The sequence below is a fragment of the Poecile atricapillus genome, chromosome 3 (genome assembly GCF_030490865.1).
Source record: "Poecile atricapillus isolate bPoeAtr1 chromosome 3, bPoeAtr1.hap1, whole genome shotgun sequence".
In the NCBI taxonomy this organism is placed as follows: domain Eukaryota; kingdom Metazoa; phylum Chordata; class Aves; order Passeriformes; family Paridae; genus Poecile; species Poecile atricapillus.
Genome location: NC_081251.1, coordinates 110,285,045 through 110,304,596, shown reverse-complemented (window position 1 = coordinate 110,304,596; position 19,552 = coordinate 110,285,045). Strand labels below are relative to the sequence as shown.

General features: G+C 39.4%; 1 protein-coding gene across 3 annotated transcripts in view; it reads left to right on the top strand.

Moving 5' to 3' along the window:
* The window catches only part of MACROD2 (mono-ADP ribosylhydrolase 2), an 858,369-nt gene that overhangs the window by 72,119 nt on the left and 766,698 nt on the right, over window positions 1-19,552 (top strand). The window lies entirely within an intron of this gene.

Here is a 19,552-nt window from a genome sequence, read left to right as displayed (position 1 = left end):
GTGAGAAAATGGATGTATCCCAATTGAGGGAATTATTATGATAAATGAGCAAAATCTGCTCCCATCTCAAAAACAAAACATTTTTTTTTCTATTCAGAAGGCACACAGCTCACGAAATATGACGACAGATGCAAACAAGCGAGTTACAAAGCCCTTACAATAAGATTGCAGCAGAACTTTTGAAAAAGGGGGAGTGCAGCATACGAACCAAAGCCATCTGTCTCTGTTACAGAGCATTCCTTCCCTTGGAGAGCATAATTATGTGTCTGGCTTTACTGTTGCTGGAATTTTATACAAAATTGTCCCTAAGAAAAACAGAATTGATCCAGTATAAGGTGAAACTTACTTGTGCTACTGTATATTCTTTGGACTGCAGCCACAGAGTCATAATTTCCATTGCTGTTCTCCATCTCTGCAGTGGAATCTCTGGTAGTGGGTTACTGACCTCGTGGCTTGTCATTAAAAAAAGCTTTATCAATAATAGAGTTCATTACGTTGGAACAATTTTTATTAGGGGTGACAAGTAAATTCTCAGTATGCTGCTTTAAGTGATAAATTGCTTTTGGGCTTGCTAAAGATGAATTATATCTTTTAAATAAAATTGAAACAGCAACTGAGTTGTATTTCTTATAAGGAGGAGATTGAGCAAATTTTAGTGTTTAGCTTAGAATTCTGGAATGCAATTTTTAATCAATTTTCAGGTGAAATATTACTGGTTTGAATTTTTGAATAATGCACCCTAGTATATGTGAATCAATCAAATTAGCAATCTCTTGTTACATTTAGTCATAAATGACTTCTAAGCCTTTGTATTGTAGTAGAACTTCATCAAGTCATTTTCACTTGGACCACAGCTGACTTACAGTCCTGTCCTAAAGTTAAGACAGGTGGTGTAGAAGAATTTAGCAATGCTCTGTGCAAGCTATTGTATTGCTTATGTAATTTTAGATGTTTAAAAAATGAGGTTCCTGAAATAAATACAATGTGGAACAGAATAATCTCGAGTGGAAATAAGATTGCTTTTATCTCCTCATACTGGCTCATGATGGAGGTGGTGTCAGGTATGGAAGCGGTACTGAGATGTGTCTTGGCACAAAAAGTAATAATGCAGTTAAGAGAAATGTTAGGAGGAATGAATTACAATGATCTTTAACTGCTTTTTACTTGGAGAACTTGAGAACATTCAGCATGTTATTAAAAAATAAAGAAGTTGGTTTGTATTTTGTATGTACCTATTCCCTCTGAATAACTCTGTCATTGATCTCACAGAGGCACATATTCTCCTGCTGGCCATTTGCAGGGTGCACCCTGTCATGGTTTGCTGTTCCTGAAGTTTAATTTGATATCCATGAGAATCCTGCTCCTTGAAATAATAATATTTATCTTCTTAAATTCTTGTCAAGCGTTTTAGGAAGGTCAGATTTGCCATCAGTTAGCTTAGCAGATTTTTACCATCTTACAGTCATGTCGCCTCTGTGCACACGTTTGCTGCTTTCCCTACTGGGATAGAGGAAAAGCAAGCCCAAGGAGGCGAGGGAGGAGGGAGAATGGGAATTATATTATATTATTTTATATTATATTATATTATATTATTTTATATTATATTATATTATTTATATTATATTATATATATTATTATATAATAATATATAATATATATATTATAAAATATAAATTAATTCCCAACTGTCTCATATCTGGTATCAGGGGCTTCCTGACTTCAGGTGGTCAAGAATCTTTTTATTGGTGGTAAGAAGGAAAATCTCTCTTTTCTTCCTGTACACTCAGAATCAGTTGGCTCTATGAAATCTAGAGTTGTCTTTAATCTGTGTTTTAAATACTTGCACATAAGTTTGACTCTGAAGTGGTTTCCAAGGTTTGTTTCTGTCTGATCCCTCCTTTGGTCTTGCCTTACCTAGATTCAGCTTTAAGGTCCTTGTTCCTGCACAGTGGACAGGTGGATGCCAGTGACCCGCAGCCTTCCTTTTCCTAAATTGTCGTGGTGCTTTGGGTAACATCTGCTTTTCTGTTCTCTTCCAATAGCAGATGCTTATTTTAAAAACAAATATTAATACATTAGTATGCAATGCTCAGAGCAGCAATTTGAGAACAGAGTTAATGTGATTTTCCTGTTCTGTAACACTTGTTTTCCTTGTATGCAAACTCTGGTGGAGCAACTGTGACAGTCTGCTCAGTTGAAGTTTGAATATTAATTTTGCATTGGCTATAGGAGCTGGTACCAATGTAGACTTTAATGAGGCTGGCACTCAAAAGCATTCATGTGTAACTGGTGCTGTCTTGAGAAAAGATGAAAACACTCTCAAGTCACCAAGGGGCAGCTGAAGTCGAGGAGCAGCTTGCCAGCTTTTATTATTTCCTCAACTGTCTCTTCTAGTTGGTTTTTCTCAGTTCAGTAGATGTTATACATGAATGTGCAGGACTTCTTGCATTCTCTGTTTAAGATTTTCCTATTAATTTACCTCTTTGTCTTTTTTTTAAAAGGCCAAGACTAAACACTTTTGGAATCAAGTGTCAGGCAGCCCCTGGGATCAGAGAATTTGCTATAGGGAATGGAGGATAATTGTTATGTAGTTTCTGCTTGCTGACAGAAAACAAAATCTTCTCTATGTAAGACGAGTCAGTGAGGATGTTTGGACACCCTGCCACATCCCATGCAGGGAATGAATTGTTTGAGATGATGGTTATTGTGTTTTTGCACAATCTCTGCTGGTGTTCAGTTAACTTAGACAATAAATGGATGCTTAGCAGTGAGTTGCATTCTTTAACAGTAAGTTTAATCCTTTGGTGTGAGTTTTCCCAACAGGTTTTTATTTATCTTGAAGGTATATAGGTGTTAATATTCACAAGTGCTCTTAAAAAAAGAAACACCAAAAACCCCCAACACCTATAAGTAAATGGCCTCTTCACAGTGACCAAAAGTAAGTGGTAAAACCCAGCTCTCCAATACTGTTCCTTAGAGGATCTTTGGCAGAATTTGACCAAGAGGCTCTCAGTGCTGGAGCTATAACTTTAAGTGCATTAGTAGGTTTTTTTTTCTTTTTTTTTTTTTTTTTTTTTTTTTTAAGAGGATTAATTGGACAGATTTTCAATCTAGCCAGTTAAGGAAACTGGGGAAAGTTCTGCTTGCTTTCTGCCATCAGTAATTCCTTATGGTTACTGGAGCTGCTTATCTGGAGAGAAAGACTAACACAACTTGGTCTGTTCTGGATAAGCACTAAAAAGTAAAATAACTGAGTCATAGCAAAATGTGTGTGCTCTGTGGACAAATGCAGTGAAAACTGTTGGGGGCACATTTGAGTGGGAAAAGCACAGTATTTGCATGGTGTTGTCAGTGCATTTCCTATGTAGCATTTGGGGGGGCTGATTCTTACTCTGCTGGAGCTGTAGCAATGATCTGGGTGGGGATGGCAGTGCTTGGGAGAAAACTGAACACTTGTATTCTTCAGAAATCTGTGAAAGGGCTCTCAGTTTGAGAAACATAGGTTGAAGGATTTTCTGCATGTTTTGCAGTGTGTATTGATTTCCTGCTCTGCACCTGCAATATGAAATGTGAGGTAATTTCCTAGTTACATGGAGTATTGGACTAAATCCAGAGGGGGACAGATGACTGCCAGTGGAGCAGAGCTGATGTGCACTGTAACACGTGTCTCGTTCCACACAGAGACAGGCAGGTAAGCGATCTGCTGGAGTGACTTAGGAGAACAGGAGGCGAGGGAGTGGATTACAACCAGCAACTCTGCTTCTAACTTGCGCCACTTGGGGCAAATCACTTCAACTTGGAGTGAAATACTGTTTTCATTAATTCAGACATAAGCTTTTCTTGGTTTCAGTGGAATGTGTTTTCCTCCTCTGCAGTTTCTTGTGTTTTCTTTCAGACATAAGACACAGGTGGGAAAAAAAAGATATAATATTGAACATCATCAATGTTATTACAATGCTGCCAGCAGAGAAGCTAGCAAATAAAACCTGTTGCGGCTGCATGTATTAAAAGGTTTTCCTTACACTGATGTTTTTCTTGGTTATTGAACAATTTTGCATTTTTCCATTTCCATATCTTAAAATCTGCTGGTTTAATGACATTTTATTGACTTGACACGTTCTAAAACATGTGGTTTTTGCCAAATTTGCCTGTGGTGTTTGCACATCACATTGTTGTACTTGAGTGACTCTTTTGTCCACTGGGAAAAACCCCACCCAGCAAATGAAGCAGTCTTTGGAAATACATGTAAAAAATTACTTAATGCTGTAAATACATACTTAATCTTGCCAACCATCAGAAAAAATCCATCTCAATACATTGTAATCTCTACTATTATTTCCAGATTATGACATGGTAAACAATTGTCTTGGGTTCCACAAATTAAAACATACTCAATAAATAGCTACTGAAGATTGTTGAATAATTGCTGGTGGTAAAGGGTGGATTTTTCCTCTGGGTTAATCTTAGAGCAGTTTATATGAATTTATAAATAAAGCTCTTCCTTCCCTGCCCTCCTCCCAGCCCATAGTGCAGTCTGTGCAAGTCCAACTGGTCTTTCTTCTGCTGTTACATGTCTGTTTTTAGGCTCTAGCTGGAGTTTACTGCATGCAAAAGTGCTTTTAATTTTTTACAGAGTTGGAAGAGCAGGTAGAGAGGAGAAGTTTCAGGTACCAGTCTCCAAGTTTTCAGAGTGAAAAGAAAGATCATTATTACCAAGGAATGAAACCCATCATCTAATTTTCCATAATCTGATAACTTTCAGTCACTGCTAACTGTGGCTTGATTTGAACAAGCCACATAATAGTGAGCAATTATGAATAGGATTATTCTGTATATGCTAAACATTAATTGTCATATTTGGGATGAAACAATGGAATCATTGCTTGCACACCAGAGAATGCCATCAGTTTGTATTTCAGCATAAAAATATGCTGGGAATTGGTCCATTGCTAATGAAGGAAGTGGACAGAATTTTAGTTTTAATAAAAGGCTCCTAAGGACCTTCTCTGACTTGTTCGTTTTTTTGAACTTCAAAGAAAAACTTCTTTACTAAGAATATTTGTTTGAACTTAGTCTTTATTTTTAATGTGAAATTAAAATCAACACTGTCAGCACAGTTCTAACAAAAGGTAGAATTCAGTGTCATTTCATCACTAGCGATTCATTGTATTATAGGTGAAATGTGTGTTTACTTCAGAAAATGAGTATGTGACAAGTAGGAAAAATAGTGGCCAAGAAACTTCTTAGTAGGCAGAACAAGGTCTCATCCCCATCCTCTTTATTCCAGCACATTTCCTATGGTTAATAGAAAGTAGCAGCTGCTTTCCTGTAATAGTGGCTTATAAAGAAAAACAGAAGCAGCTTCAGATGTTTCAGGGCAAAAGCAAAGCTGTGAATTCTGTAGATTATTGAGACCCTTATTTAGCGACCCACCACTTTCTCACTTTGTTGCTTTTAGATACTTGAGTAAAGAGGAAATTATTTAATATTCAGCTGTGGTTGTTGCACATGCTGTGGTCTCTGTTCATGAGCTTACTGGGGCTGGCTGCTGTGAAGACACCTCTACCACATTTGGCACCACCTGAGGCTGAGTTTGGAACAGAGGTTTCAGGCAAACAAGTCTTTTTTTTCCAAGTGCTTCTTGGGAGTAGTATCTCCTGAGGAAGACTGTGCTGAAAACCTTCTGTGTGGTGGCAGTAACTCTCATCTTGGGAAAGGGTTTAAAGTATTACCCCACTCCTAGTGGTGTTTAAATGGTTTTTGCCTTCAGCTATGTCATTTGGAGAGAAAAATATGTGGAAGTATATCTTACTATGCTCTGTGACAAATTGAAGGTATGAAACTACACCTGACTCAGGTGAGGTTTGCTCTATGTTGTAGAGAAATGAAAACCTATGAATGAAATTAGTGGCTTGGTATTTTTTTTCTAACTTAAAGATTAATCTCTTTGAATTGATTCTGTACCACTTCACAGAGCAGAGCTTAGTATTTTTGAATCCAAGTCCTTATTTTTGGAGGTGTGTTTTATGTGAGTATTCTTCATTTCAAACTATGACTATGATATAGCTATCTATTGGACTCCATGTGCAGCAATCCTGTGCAACACTGGAGTTCTTTGATGTGCAGGCTTTAAGAATAAGAGATTAACCTCTCTCCTTGGTAGATGAAGAGATTTATTTTTCATCTTTTTATGAAACCTCCTCCAGAAGTCATCAAAGTCTATGGAAACCATTCTATTTACTTCAATGGCAATTGAATGAGGAACATGATTTTTGTGGTCTGGTGTTTAAAAAATAAAAAAGGCAGAACAACAAAAACTTTACAGTAAAGTCATAATTGCATCCAGATGAGTTTCCTGAAGTGATTATGAAGCAGCTGATGGAAACGCCTTGACATGACCAAATTCAGCATGCCACTTGTTTTTGTGTGTGGGAAAGTATGACACAATCTGGAAGTAATTAGTCTGGAACCAGCAGCACTCCCTGAGCAGTCCTTTTAAAATGAGTTGCAAATAAAAAGGCTAGAAAATCCCTAATAATAGGTATATTATCTGCTATGTGTTCTGGAAGGTGGTTTTATCAGTAACATGACTGCCATGTTTATTAATGTGTTTTTGACCTGTGTCATGCTGTATGTGCAGCACACTGTAATAATGGTGGTTTTCCTATCATTTGATTTTTTCTGTTCTTCTGTACTTTACACAGTCTTCTCGGCCAAAACCTCTTTTTTCACTAACAGCTGGGACACTAGATTGGAATAACTAGTTTGGTGATGTAGGCACAGGAGCCGTTGCTGTGAACAGTTTTCTGTACTCTGGCTGGGTCCTCTTTTGTATTGGTGCTGAGGAACTAAGAAATTTGAAGAAAATACTTAAGAATATAACCCAGAAGAAACCCATTTAAACAGGGAAATGGATATAAGTGCACACCCAGTGTTCAGCAGTGGGTTTATTCCATGTGCTGCTGCTCTGTCTGTGGTGATTCATTCCTAAGTGCAGCCATCTCTGGGCAGAGCATCATCCTGCCTCTGATGGTGTTCAGTAGCAGCTGTTTAAGGAAGACAGTAACAAAAAGACAAAAAGCTAGTAACAGCCCACCAGAATTATGTTGCCATCTTCAAAAATGGGTTGTAAATGTATCTACCCAAATTAAGTGGAATTACTTGTGCTGTTTCAAGTAAGGGAAATACGAAGGCGGTGTGGCCCTTCATCTTTTCTTCCATGAGGTCAGTGCTGAACTGCTGAGCTATTACTGCTTGACCAGAGACCCTGAAAAAATAGGATGGAGCAAAATAGAGAAGAAACTAGAACGTTTAAAGATCTGATTTCTTTCAGAGGCAGCATGTACAAGGATGGAAGCATTCTACAGCAATAGTACATAGGAGGTGTATTTCTTAATGTGAAATGGGAAGAGGGAACAAAAGAGGAATTTCAGAAAAATGTACTGATTGAAAACCAGCATGACATAATATACTCTCCAGCTTCTGAAACAGAGAAACAAAATTAACTTTTTCAATTCTGTTATGACTAGCCGAGCTGTAATGTAATATAGTAAATCCCTCAGTATTATGTAATAAAATTAGTCAAAAGATGACAAAAGCATAAACCATGCATTAATGAAAAAGCCTAGCAGGACTTGTATTTAAATTGGATTGTGCCTGTTTGATTTATGCTGGTGTGTAAGTATACTTGGCCCAAGTGTTTGTGGAAGCATGGACAGTAGCTGTGTTCTGTGTTTGCTGTTCCTTCTCACTGTTTGCTTTTTTTTTTAACATTTGGAAATACATTACTAAATATTACCACAGCATTGTCATTTATAGGGTAGTGAGAACAGATAAGTCTGTTGTGCAGTCTGAGAATATAATTAGGAAGAAGCAAAAAGCCTTACTTTACTGCAGCATGGTAAATGGTAGAAATTGCTGGATTGTTTTGAGCTCACTTGGCTCAGCTTAGATGCACATACAACCCGTCAGCAGCAAACTTCTCACTCAAGCAGTATCAATGCATTTTAAGAGAAAGCACTCACTTGGTTTCATTTAGATTGCAGGCCAGCTCTGCATGTGTTGATATTTCAGAAAGAAAAATATATTAATATACCCTTTTTTCCCCAATGTAATTTCTTGATGGTACCTGTAATGATACCGTGGGTTTAATGATGGTGGCGACTCTTTGTTCATGCATAACCTGCATAAGCCTGCAAGCTGTGCAGACCCTGTTAGCAGCTTTTAAAACAGCCCCCTGAATCAGTTATGGAGATGAATATCTAATTTATAGCTGTGAAAAATGAGAGGAAGCAGAGGTGGCTCTTCAAGTTCCAAATCAATTCCTTCCCTTCTGCCTGAGCCTTATTTCTGCTCCCTGCTACAGTCTGCTGATAGAAACACCCCTTGATGCTTCATCAGTATATTGTTTTCAGCTGCACCAGGCAAACACTGTCAGTGTTTTCCTGTCCCAAGACACTAGAGCTTAGCTCTTCCCTATTCCCATTCAACTTGACAGCTGTGGTTGAAACCTCTGTCCTGAACAAAAAAATGCACAGATATGGGAAGCTGCTCTCTAACCCAAGTTGCAAAGAAAGCAGCATAATGCTGTGGGAAGGATTACAGAAATACATTAAAATTGAGCTTTTCTTTGTAAGAATGAAGTCAGTTTAAATGAGGCAAAGAAAAGGATTGAATATGAGCGAATATGATGCTAACTGCTCTGGAATGAAATAGCATGGACTGGGGGCTCAGATGTGTTCCTGCTTTCAGAATCCTGTTTGCTTCCAGTACTATTCCTGGACTGATTCCTGCTTTGCACTCCAGCCAGTCCAGGAGGCTCTGTGCTGTAGTAGCAGAGTGATTAGGACTGTGCCCTTTTCCCTGGTGCTGTGGGATGTCTGTCATCACACTGGCTGTCGTGGAAGGCACATCTGTCCTGTCTCTGGGGCTGCATCTTCTGGAGCAAATCCCTGAGTGGCTGTAGGGCGCTTCCAGGGCTGCAGGAGGTGGGGATCCCGTGTCCCAGCTGGTCAGTGGGGTGTGATGTGCCAGTTGGCATGGCATGCTGTGGCAGGGTGTGCCAGTCGGCGTGGTTTGGTGTGCTGGACAGTGTGCCCTGGCACAGCCTGTCCTTGTGTCACCTGCCACCTGCAAGGCGTTACCTGAGTGGGAGCGGGTGGGAGGCAGCGTCTGTCTGACAAGGCTTTCTTGAGCGCTGCAGGGATGAGGTAACGTTGCAGGGTTTAATGGGATCCACGTGACTCAGATTGCTGATACCAGTACACTGATTTACGTGCTGATGGATCTGACAGGTGCCCAGTCTCCTTTGAGCCCTCCACCCTGGCCTGCGTTACAGAGATGCAGCGAGGTAGCGCTCATCCCGTTGTGGTTTCAGTCCACCCACACGCACCATATGCATAATTTTTCCATAAAGGATTACTGTCAGGATATATATCATCTCAGTTTAAGACAGTTGCATGTACTCTTATTTTTCACATACAACTACTTAGCTATATAGTTTATCTAACTAAAACTAGTTGTTGAACACCCAGGCAAAGCTAATTGTTGCATTGGTAGAATGCCTCGTGTGATGCTTATTTAACAGCAGTCCTGATACCTGCTATCTTACTTTCCTGTTTCTCAGTTCCACTGGATATCTTGTGTTTGTTAACATAAAGGCTTTTACAGGGATTTTTGATAAGTATGAGGCTATTGTTTGCATTCCTAGTTAAAGGTAATGGTTGGCTTTTCAGGAGTGCTCATTGTTGGGTGACTCATTTAAGTTGGTGGTAAATCCTTCACTAGTATCAAAACTAGTACAGGAAAGGGAGCACGCGAGCAGTTTTGGAGATGATGTTCTAAGAAGGTGTCTGCTTGCAGGACTGACGTGACAACAAGCTCACTGCTTCTGTTATAATGCTAGAATTTGGCTCTTTGCATAACACAGAGCAGTAACACTTCAATTTACGATCACAAATAAGCATTTCAGATAGTGGTTTCACACATAGACTGAAGTTTGTGAATGGTTCTCAAATAGATTGAAGGTTTTCAGCACATTTTGTTTATATCGGGAAACTGAAATTATACTCGGATGCCCAAGCCTGAAAACAGAATGTAATTTGGCATTCGTGTGTAAATGCTTCCTGAACAAGGGGAAATACTGATACAATTTGGTGTTTAGTTGTGCATGTAATAGATACTAACTTGGTCATTCTGTACTTGCCATGTAAACTTGCTGGTTTTGTTAATTGGTTGGCTATAAAGAGAAAAGGTTGCAGTTCAGAGGGACTCAGGATAAACTTTTTTAGGTTCTTAATCAATATTTAAGGGTAGTGCTAGTACCAAAGAAGCCCTGCTTGCTTTAGAGCTGTAATAAACCTGCTAGGTTTGTAAAGGCTTCTGTTTAGTTGTGTACTTGTCACAACTGAATGATATTGCTGGAGTTTTCCCCCTGGTTGCTGTTGCCAAACTTTTGATTTAAAGTGTGATAAAGCACAGGGTGGGGCCTGGGAAGCGTTTGGTTCTGGTGCTCCTGGGCTGCAGGAACGTGTCTCCCAGCCATGGGATTGTGGTGTTCCCCGATGCCAGGGGAGCTGTGTGAAGATGGATGTAGGAGTAGTGGCAGATGTGCTGACTGAAGAGCTGCATCAGGAGATGCAGAGCTGGGAGAGAGATAGACGGTAAAGTCACGTATGATGTCTGTGATAACACGATAAAAACTTGCTGAGGAGCAGCTTGGATTACAAAGGACTTTCTGCCTCTTTCATGTCTCAATAATTAAATGGTCCATTTTTATTCAGCTTCTTTCAAATGGGGTTCTAATTAAGCAATAACTAATGAAATATGAGATTAAGCATCAGATCTCTGGTGGTCAGAGACGTGCCCATGGCAAAGTTGAAAGCAATTTTATAAAACTTGTGTTTGAAACAAAGCAAAAATATTTATTACTGAAGCAGGAGACAGATTCTGTGAGTGTAAATGCAGATTGAATTAATTTTCTTAGTGTTATGCTGAACTGAAAGAACATAAAATTCAATATGTATTCCTTTTAATGTGGTTGCGATATCATCACCGCAAATTTAAGAAAACATGCATCTGTAACCAGATAAGAAGATGCTATCAGGCACTTCTAATTTTAATTAAGGTTCAACCTATTGGAGGAATATATATTTAAAGAATTAATTAAAATGCTGTTTGCTGTATAAGAGATAACAGTATAGGAAATTAGCTAATTGCAGTATCATAGGGGATCTGTGCTTTGCAAGCTGTTTCACGATGCTAAGAAAGCATCTTCATGTGGATGAGAGGGACACCTTGGGGGAGCCAGGAGATGATGACAATGACCTTCTTTCTGGGTTAGTTTGAGTAAAAGTGGTCGCTGGGCTTGCTGCATCTGTGCATGTCAAACAGTGTTATTTCAGTTTTTGTTTTCCTTTGGGGTGGGTGGCTGGCACAAATGCTGAAAATTCTTGAGATAATCGGACATATTTTGATTGCATCATGGTAATCCTGTCTCCTGCAAGAAGGGCTTTTGAGGTGGTTAAGATGCCTTTAAAGACTGGAGTCTTTCAATGCTGTCATTCTTGATAACCTTTTTATCGCTTCAAGTTTGTGCAAAGGTACTGCTGGAGCTCCTCAAAGATCAAATCGTGCTCTATTTAATATTTTCATTAGCAGCCTTTACAGAAGAATTAAAAGCTTGCTAAATAAATTTGCCAACTCCAAAGCTGAGAGACACTGGCAAGGCGGGGGAGGACTGGATTATTAAGTGAGAAGAAGTGCTTTCCTCTGCCATTAATTGGTTTCAGGAGAATGTCATGTGCTTAAGGACAGATGATATGAATTTGTTCTGTAAGCTCAACATCACCATTTGGGAGCAGTAAAGAATGAAGGTGTCCTATCTGTACTTAAGAAGATGAGTTTAAACAGACACAGGTCAAGGAAGGGTAATTAGGATAATGGTGGAAGGATCAGCCAGCATTTTACCAGTAGCCTGGAAGAGCTTGGCTTCAGCCTAGAAAAACATAATCTGAGAGGAACTAGGAGTGTTTTCTGTAATTTATGGTATAAAAAGAAAACCCAAGCAAACCACAATTATTTAAGTTAAGGGATGGCTTTAGAAGGCTGCATGAGATGTGACTATGGACTCCACTTCATCTGGCAGGCAGGTGATTTCTGACTTTTTTTGGTGCTTCCACGGGCACGGTGCCTTGAACATTTGCTAGTTTTGGCAAACCCCAAGGTCAAGTGTTGGAATCGTTTCCTCTTGGAAGCTTGCTTTAAATGATTTCTTTGAAAAGAAAGAACAAAGCTTCTAGGGAGAAGTACTTAAAAAGGGAACTTAATGCATAGGCAGCCCCTTCTTCTTTAAGAATTTAGTGCTGCTCTTGGTGGGTGTGTGGATGCGCCAGACGTCTTCCAACACCTCTGAGTAGGTGCCAGTCTGTCAGATTAACTCAACTAAAATAAACCTTTCTCCCACTCCCTGCCTGCTATCAGCCCTTTGAGAGAGAATTGCCTTTTAAAATGTACTGGGGTGTTCGATGGGCTTTCATTCTGTGGTTTCAAGCTAGTTTTGAAATGAGCAGAGAGGAGGTGAAAAATGTTAGACGCTTTTAACACTGTCATTTAATGATCTCATCCTTAGAGCCTGTTTGTGGAGAGGTGGCTTATGTTGAGCTGTTCTCTCCTTTCCTTGCCTGTTTTCCACGAGAATGTCTCCTATTGTGTTAAGCCAATAACCCTTTTTAATAGGTCAGTGTAGAGTATTAATGAGCTTTTACACTGTGGTTATAAATGTCACACGTGTTTCTAAGAGTAGGAGTGGGAAATAGAAAATATTGCCTGGATTTGTTCTCTTATTTTCAACAGTGTGAAACAGTTGATCTTCTGATTTAAAAAAAAAAAAAGCTTTGATCAATCAAAACCTTTTTTTTCAGCTGTTGTTACTTAAAATGCAGTCTTAAGAGCCAAGTATTGTAGCACTTGCCTTCCTAAGCACCTCCTTTAGGAAAGTTAAAAATTATAAATTTGCTGAAATTGATGTGTCTGTAATGAGAGAATTTTGCAGGACAGCCTGCAAATAAAAGTTGAGAGTTTTTAGTTATCTTGTGAACCCACAGTATGTTTGCTTGGCTGCAGTGAACCTCTGCTTGCAGCACAGCAGAGTTCTGTCATCTCCTCAAAAAGCAGCAGGATTAGTGCTGACAGAGGTATAAATGTGGCAGGCTTGGCTTATACCAGGAGTGGCCGGTATGATTGACTTGGTATAATGTGTCCAAGTCTCCATATGGGTGGCAGGTCTAAGAAAACATATTGTACAGCCCAGAAAACAGCCTAGTGGGAGAGGGACACTGTGGTTCATAGAAGGGAGGTGGTGGCAGCTCTCCAAGGCTCCCACTCCTGCCTCCTGGCCAGTCTGAATTGCAGAGCTCCCCAGTAATGTCATCCTTCAGAGTTTCTACAGTTTAATTTCCTCCAGCAGCAGCCGCTCCAGCACAGCGTTGCTGCTGGCACGGCGAGGTAGCTCTGGTGCTGTCACTTCCATTTCGTTTTCAGCCGCAGTTACCTTAGTAAACAAAGGGCTGAACATCTGCAGTTTTGCTTTATCAAGTGGCCCTATAATGCTGCAAACAAAGAAAAGGGAAGCTGAAGGCATTTGAAAGTAGCTTAATAAATTAGTATTAGTATTTTAATTTGCTCACTCTTTACTTTTGGCTGCTTAGCAAAAATTGCTTGGAAGACCTATTAATTTTATCATAAGAATGATGATGCTGTATACAGAAGAATATCTGGCCATATGCTTGTATCTTTATTTTAAAGGACAAAGATTAATGAAATGTAATTTAAAAAGAAAAAATAATTTATTATTATCATTATTATGCTTTCAAAGAAAATGGAGAATAGATTTAGAGCACTAATGTTCTCATTTGCACTATGTCTATGTATACAGTATGTGGTTTTGTGAGATCAGGATAATTGTCATTTAAAGTGTGTTCTTGAATAGCAGAGTAAATATCATGAATTCTGCAGTGTTAAACAATCTGATGTGGACTTGCATGGATTTCAGTATTGTATTGCTGACTTCATATCTGGTTAGTACATTTTCCATTCCTCTGGCATGTTGTGCTGATTCCTTCTATTGCTGCTACAGCTGAGCCAAAAATTACTGGTCCCTTTTCAAGCTGATTAGAAGAACATTTAAAAATCATTAGTAAAGGAAGAATGTTACAAAAAAGACCTTACAAAGCACATTTTTTAAAAAGACTGTTCTGGACACAGAGTATTTTCAGTTTTTTAAAATAAAGTTGGAATGTGTAAGTTGATCACTGTGGTTGGAGGGAGTGGGCTGAAATGGTGTTTGTTTTTCTTTTCCTGCTGCTTTTCTTCTAATATGAAATACCTGCAATTAACACTGTTGCCTTTCCCCATACAGGAAATATTGGGTTTTTTTTCTAGGCAGGTACAATGATTACTCCTGCAAAACTGTGGATTTAACAACAAATACCCCCAGCACTTTGCAGTGTTCAAAGAGCCTGCATCATCAGTATATAATCGTATACCGCAGGTATTAAGTAGCGAGTGGTTTTTTACTGTTAGATTAATAATCAAATCTGGGTCAGCTCCCAGAAGAATAAGAGTTTAAAGGTCTTGGACAACTTCCTAGTGCCCACGTAAGGATCGGCCTCTTCCCTGTTGTGCTTCAGTGGTTCAGGGAAACATTGGCAGTTTTTCATGTGCTCTCTGAGTCCTGTGCTGAGGTTGCTCATCCGTGGGCTCAGAGTGCTGCTGCCCTCCTTAGAAAGAGAGATACTTCAGGCTGGCATGTGCCATCTTGGGATTGTTAACAGAGCTGCTTTTAGATGTCTGTCCTGCACCTGAACAGGTGACCCCCCCCCATGAATTCCTTCTGTTTACTCATATCAGGTCGTTGCGATGCATAATGTACTAAAATAACCCTGCTGCTACTGTTGATTTTTCTGTTAACGGACCTAAAAGAAAAAAACAAATCAAATCTTGCAGAAAATGTGTTTTCTATTTTGGAAGTGTTTGAAAATGGCTGTGGAAGCTTAGGACCACTCCTTGCCTCCATGTTCTCGCTGCTATTGAGCCTGTACAGCAACCTTTTAATACAGCACTAACCTGCTCAGCCAGATGGTAAATGTCATAGAGATATCTTCTTGTTTGTTTGGGGTTTTTTTCTGTGTAAGGTGAAGTAAATTTCAGTAAATCTCTCATCTGATCAGGGAGAATAAATTTGATGTTGCTTTTGGGCATACTGATTCCATATCCTCTTTCTTACTTGTTTTCAGGACATAAGTGACACTAATTTGCACTTGTACAGTTCCTCTATCTTGATTACGGAGCAGGCTGCATGATGTGGAGATTAGTGATGACATTTTGAAAGACCAAACGCTTGCCAGTGTCTTTAAAATTCTCTATTTTTCCTTCGTTGTATGATCAAGCCCTGGGGGGAGATGTCAGAGGCAGCTTCTGACAAATGTGAAAGCGCTAGAAAACATGATCCCTGGCTTGTTTGACAGATGAAAGTTTATCCCAATGTTTGCTTTTTGCAAAGGAAGCAGTATTGACTGTCTCGTGACCAGACCTAGCACAGGTAACAGCACCTTGCCAGAGCTCCTTCTCAGCAGGGGAAAAAATGTTTTTTCCCCTCCATAGTGGCATTTTAGCTGGTTGTGAGACATGGAAACAGGTATCTTGGCAGGTCCCCAGCTCCCATTGACACCTAGCATGGTTTATTTCCCTATCCTCAGGAATTCTGCTTCATTCCTGGGAAGGCTCAGGCATGTCCCAGATGGGTTCCTCAGCTGACAGTGATGCACCCAAGCATACCCAGACATGAGCTGCTTCTGTTTTAAGACATTTTCCTATTTAATATCCTTAAGCACCAGTTTATAGCAGCACTGTAAAGATTTCCATGAATGACTATGGGAGACTTCACTCATCACTCACATATTGACTTGCAAACCTCAGAAAGAGGTCAATGTTGTAGGGATTTGACCTAATAACTTCCTGGAGCTGCTGAGCAAAACGGAGCGAAGAAACATTTTGAAGAGCTAGATCTATTTTCTTTTCCTGAAAATATTGCCACAGAAATCTTTGCATCAGTCAATTGCTGCAAAAATTTTGCATAATCCAAACCAGGCTTTTGTTAATACTTCACTAGGATCCTTTCAACCCACTGAATGCATTTTAATTGATTTGGTGGGATTATACTGAAGGATAAAGTTAGTCTTTATTAGCACAAAGGAGAACAGTAAGTAATTTTAAATTTTATTTTATCTAAATAAACCAGTGGTATCTAATGTAGCAGTGAGTGCTTTCAGTAGTGCTCGATATTCTGTGGAGGAAAAATAAAACACCTGTCAGAAATATGCTGATGACACCAGCCTGCCTGGAGCTGAACTCATTGTATTAAAACCTCCCAGACTATTATGGGTGCCATTCCTGCTCCTTGCCTCTCAAGCTGTTTTTGCAGTGTGTAAACCCAGAGCCAGCAGCAGTCAGGCCATGCAGGAGGCACCCCCAGGCTGTGGGGCTCCTGTCCTTTGCAGGAGGTGTCAGCCAGGCCATGGCAACGGGGGCTGGAGCCTGGAGGAGCTCAGAGAGTGGGATTAGAAGAGTTTACATCCTTTGACTGTGTACCGGATCACTGGATTGAAATCACTTTGATAGGTGCTTTTTGAGGATTTTGCAGGGTTGGTTGTTTTTTGATTTGTTTGAGGGTTTATTTGGAGTCCCTGAGACTGGGTTGCTTTGCTCTCTAGTTTTGCAGGAACACCAGCATTGAGTTTAAAATGGATGTTAAGACAATCCATTTGGTTCTGAGTGTAGCAGCGGGGTGCTCCTTCATGGGACACAGGATATCACCTTCAAATCCATATCAAAGAGAGACACTCTCTTCCCCTCCCTTCCCAAAGTGGTGTAGTTGCTTTAGGAACAAGATGTGTTTCTTGCATGAGCAGGTCCTTTTGTCAAAATAGCTGCATTTGTGAAAGTTTTTATTATTGTTTTTTTCCTTCAGTAAAACAAGGAAAATCTCCCTGCAGCATACAATAGCACCCTTTTCCCTCTAATTAACATCCTAGTATAATGTCTCTGTGCTTTCCCTCTCCCATCTCTTAAGACCATAAAAAAATTTGACAAACCACTTTTTGCACTTTTAGTATTTAATGACTAAAATGATGTAAGTGTTAAAGGCAGCAGTTGATAACACAGGGAAAATGGGAAGGGAAATGGGTGGGAACTGTACTGCAGGAATGGCCATTTACTTCTGTGCAGATCATGTATTGAAAAACACTGGGGAGGTCCTCAATAAACATGTGCTCATCACAGCATTGGGTATGAAGTCACATAAACAAAACCTTTAAAACTTATTTTACAGGTAAAGCTGGGGCATCACATCAAATCTTCCATGCTTGAAAGATAAGCTATTTGTTTGGTTGTTGTTTTTGTTTTTTTTTTAAAGAATAGTGTAGGATAGTAATAGATTTCAGAGTTTGGGAACAAAATATTTTGGACAAAACACAGAAATTTAGGGGGTTTTTTTGTGGGTTTTTTTTTCCTCCTTTTTGTTGTTGTTGTTGTTTGGTTTGGTTTTGTTTTTGACAAAACCAGTCCTTATTAGTTTTGTTCAGCTGTATTTGGCTCCTTTTAATGCCTCTGTCTGTACCCAAGGAATGCTCTGGTCAGTGCAGCTCTGTCCCTAGGCCAGCAGATAATGAAAGATGTGAGCATTTCCTGAGACAGATAAGTTATGATAAACCAAGTAGTTGTTATTTTTTTCAGTATAATTCAATTCTCAGTAGTAGAAATGTGATTTTGTGGTATTGTACCTCTCCTCCAAAATTCACTTTAATTGATCTTGTTTATTCAGATTTCTTATATTTGTAAATGGAACACAGGAAAGCAACTGTGGTAAGAGCAACTCCTTAGGATTATTTTACTGTCTTGTTCCCCCACCCTTAACATCATGTATTTGTTACGTCCATGGGAATAGTGGAGATTGGCAGGGAAAATTTTTTGTGATGTGCCTGCCCTGGATTTAAGTGCAAACTCTTTAAGGAGGGTTCAGCACTGTTCCACTATGTATCAACAAGTGCAGTTAGCAGTGAAGAGGTTTTAACATGCATAAGAGTCCTGTTTACTGAACAAACTCTCTCAATGAGCCTTATTTAATTAACAAAGACAAAAAGAAAAAAGAAGAAAGATTTGAAAGAAGAGCTTTGAGATGGTCCTACTGGTGCTCAACCTTTTTGACCCTTAAAGGTACTTAAAAATTTTCCTGTAGTCAAAAGCACCAAGGTGCATAACTGGGAGAGGTGAGAGTGTGTCTGAGACAGCCATGGTTGAGCTGGTGAGGTCCAACATGCAGTTCCATCGCTGCCTTTTTTTACCTTTATCCAAGGAAATTGCACAAGGCTAACTGTCAGCAGTTTAGCTCCCTGAGTAATATTCCCCTGACTGCTTACTTCATTGGGCTGCAAAGTGCTGAATTTCAGCAACCAGAAAAAATTCCAAGACCTGGAAATACTGTGGCATTTTTACTTAATTTTTATTTTAGCATGCTGTATGTCATTTCTCTATCAGGGAGAAATGAAAAGGTTTTTAGTGGATGGAGTAGGTTACATGCCATTAAGGAGTTCTTAAGGTAAAATAATTACTTTAAAGACATTAGGTGGAGGTTCTGTGTTATCAGCTAATGCCCTAAAATTGTATTTACTCACTGGGTTAGCATTTCCCTGTATATGGCTTGCTTTCTGTTAATGAGCTCATGTTCCTCCTGGGCAGTAATTTATTCCATCAGGCTTTGGAAATAAGTGTCTTAATGTTTCTTCAGAAGATTACTGAAACCAGGTAAACAAAATACCACAGATTCTGTACCTATCCACATTCTCACATTGTTGCTCAAACTGCATAAAAAATGAAAATAGTTTGAGGAGGAGTGCAATGCAAATAACTTGTGTCCATTAAATGTAGCTTAAACAGGGGGTGAGCATATTATACACACAATCAGCAAGTGTGTAGGGTTTACACAGGCTTGTATTTGGGATGTAATTCTGGAATAAGGGCTAAAACATCATTTCTTAAATCCTCTGCATTGTTAGCATTCCTTGGTAGAAGGGTTTACCTTTTTAAAAACTGTTACTTGTGTATTTCCTCACTGAATCCATGGAAAAACAATTTGGAAGGAAGCCAAATTAACTCTACTTTATACACATAAACTGGTAGCTGAAGATGATGTGTAAGGTAAGGAGGCTTTCTCTTACTGCCTGTTGAAGCTGCTGATGCTTGGACTAGTAATGTAGGAAATTTTGTTAATACAGCAGGCTCAGAGGAGGACAAAGATTTGCTGTGGTCTCCTTTGTGTAACCTTGCCTGAAAGATGCTTCTTCTAAGCCATGCCTGCGCTATGTAAATACAACTGCTCGTGTGCATCTCAAAATTTAAAATTCCCCAGTTTCGATCTTATAGTAGTGCAAACACATTTCATTAGCTTTTTGCAATCCTTGCAATGAAAGCAAGGCTTCAAGTTAAAACCCTGGAAAG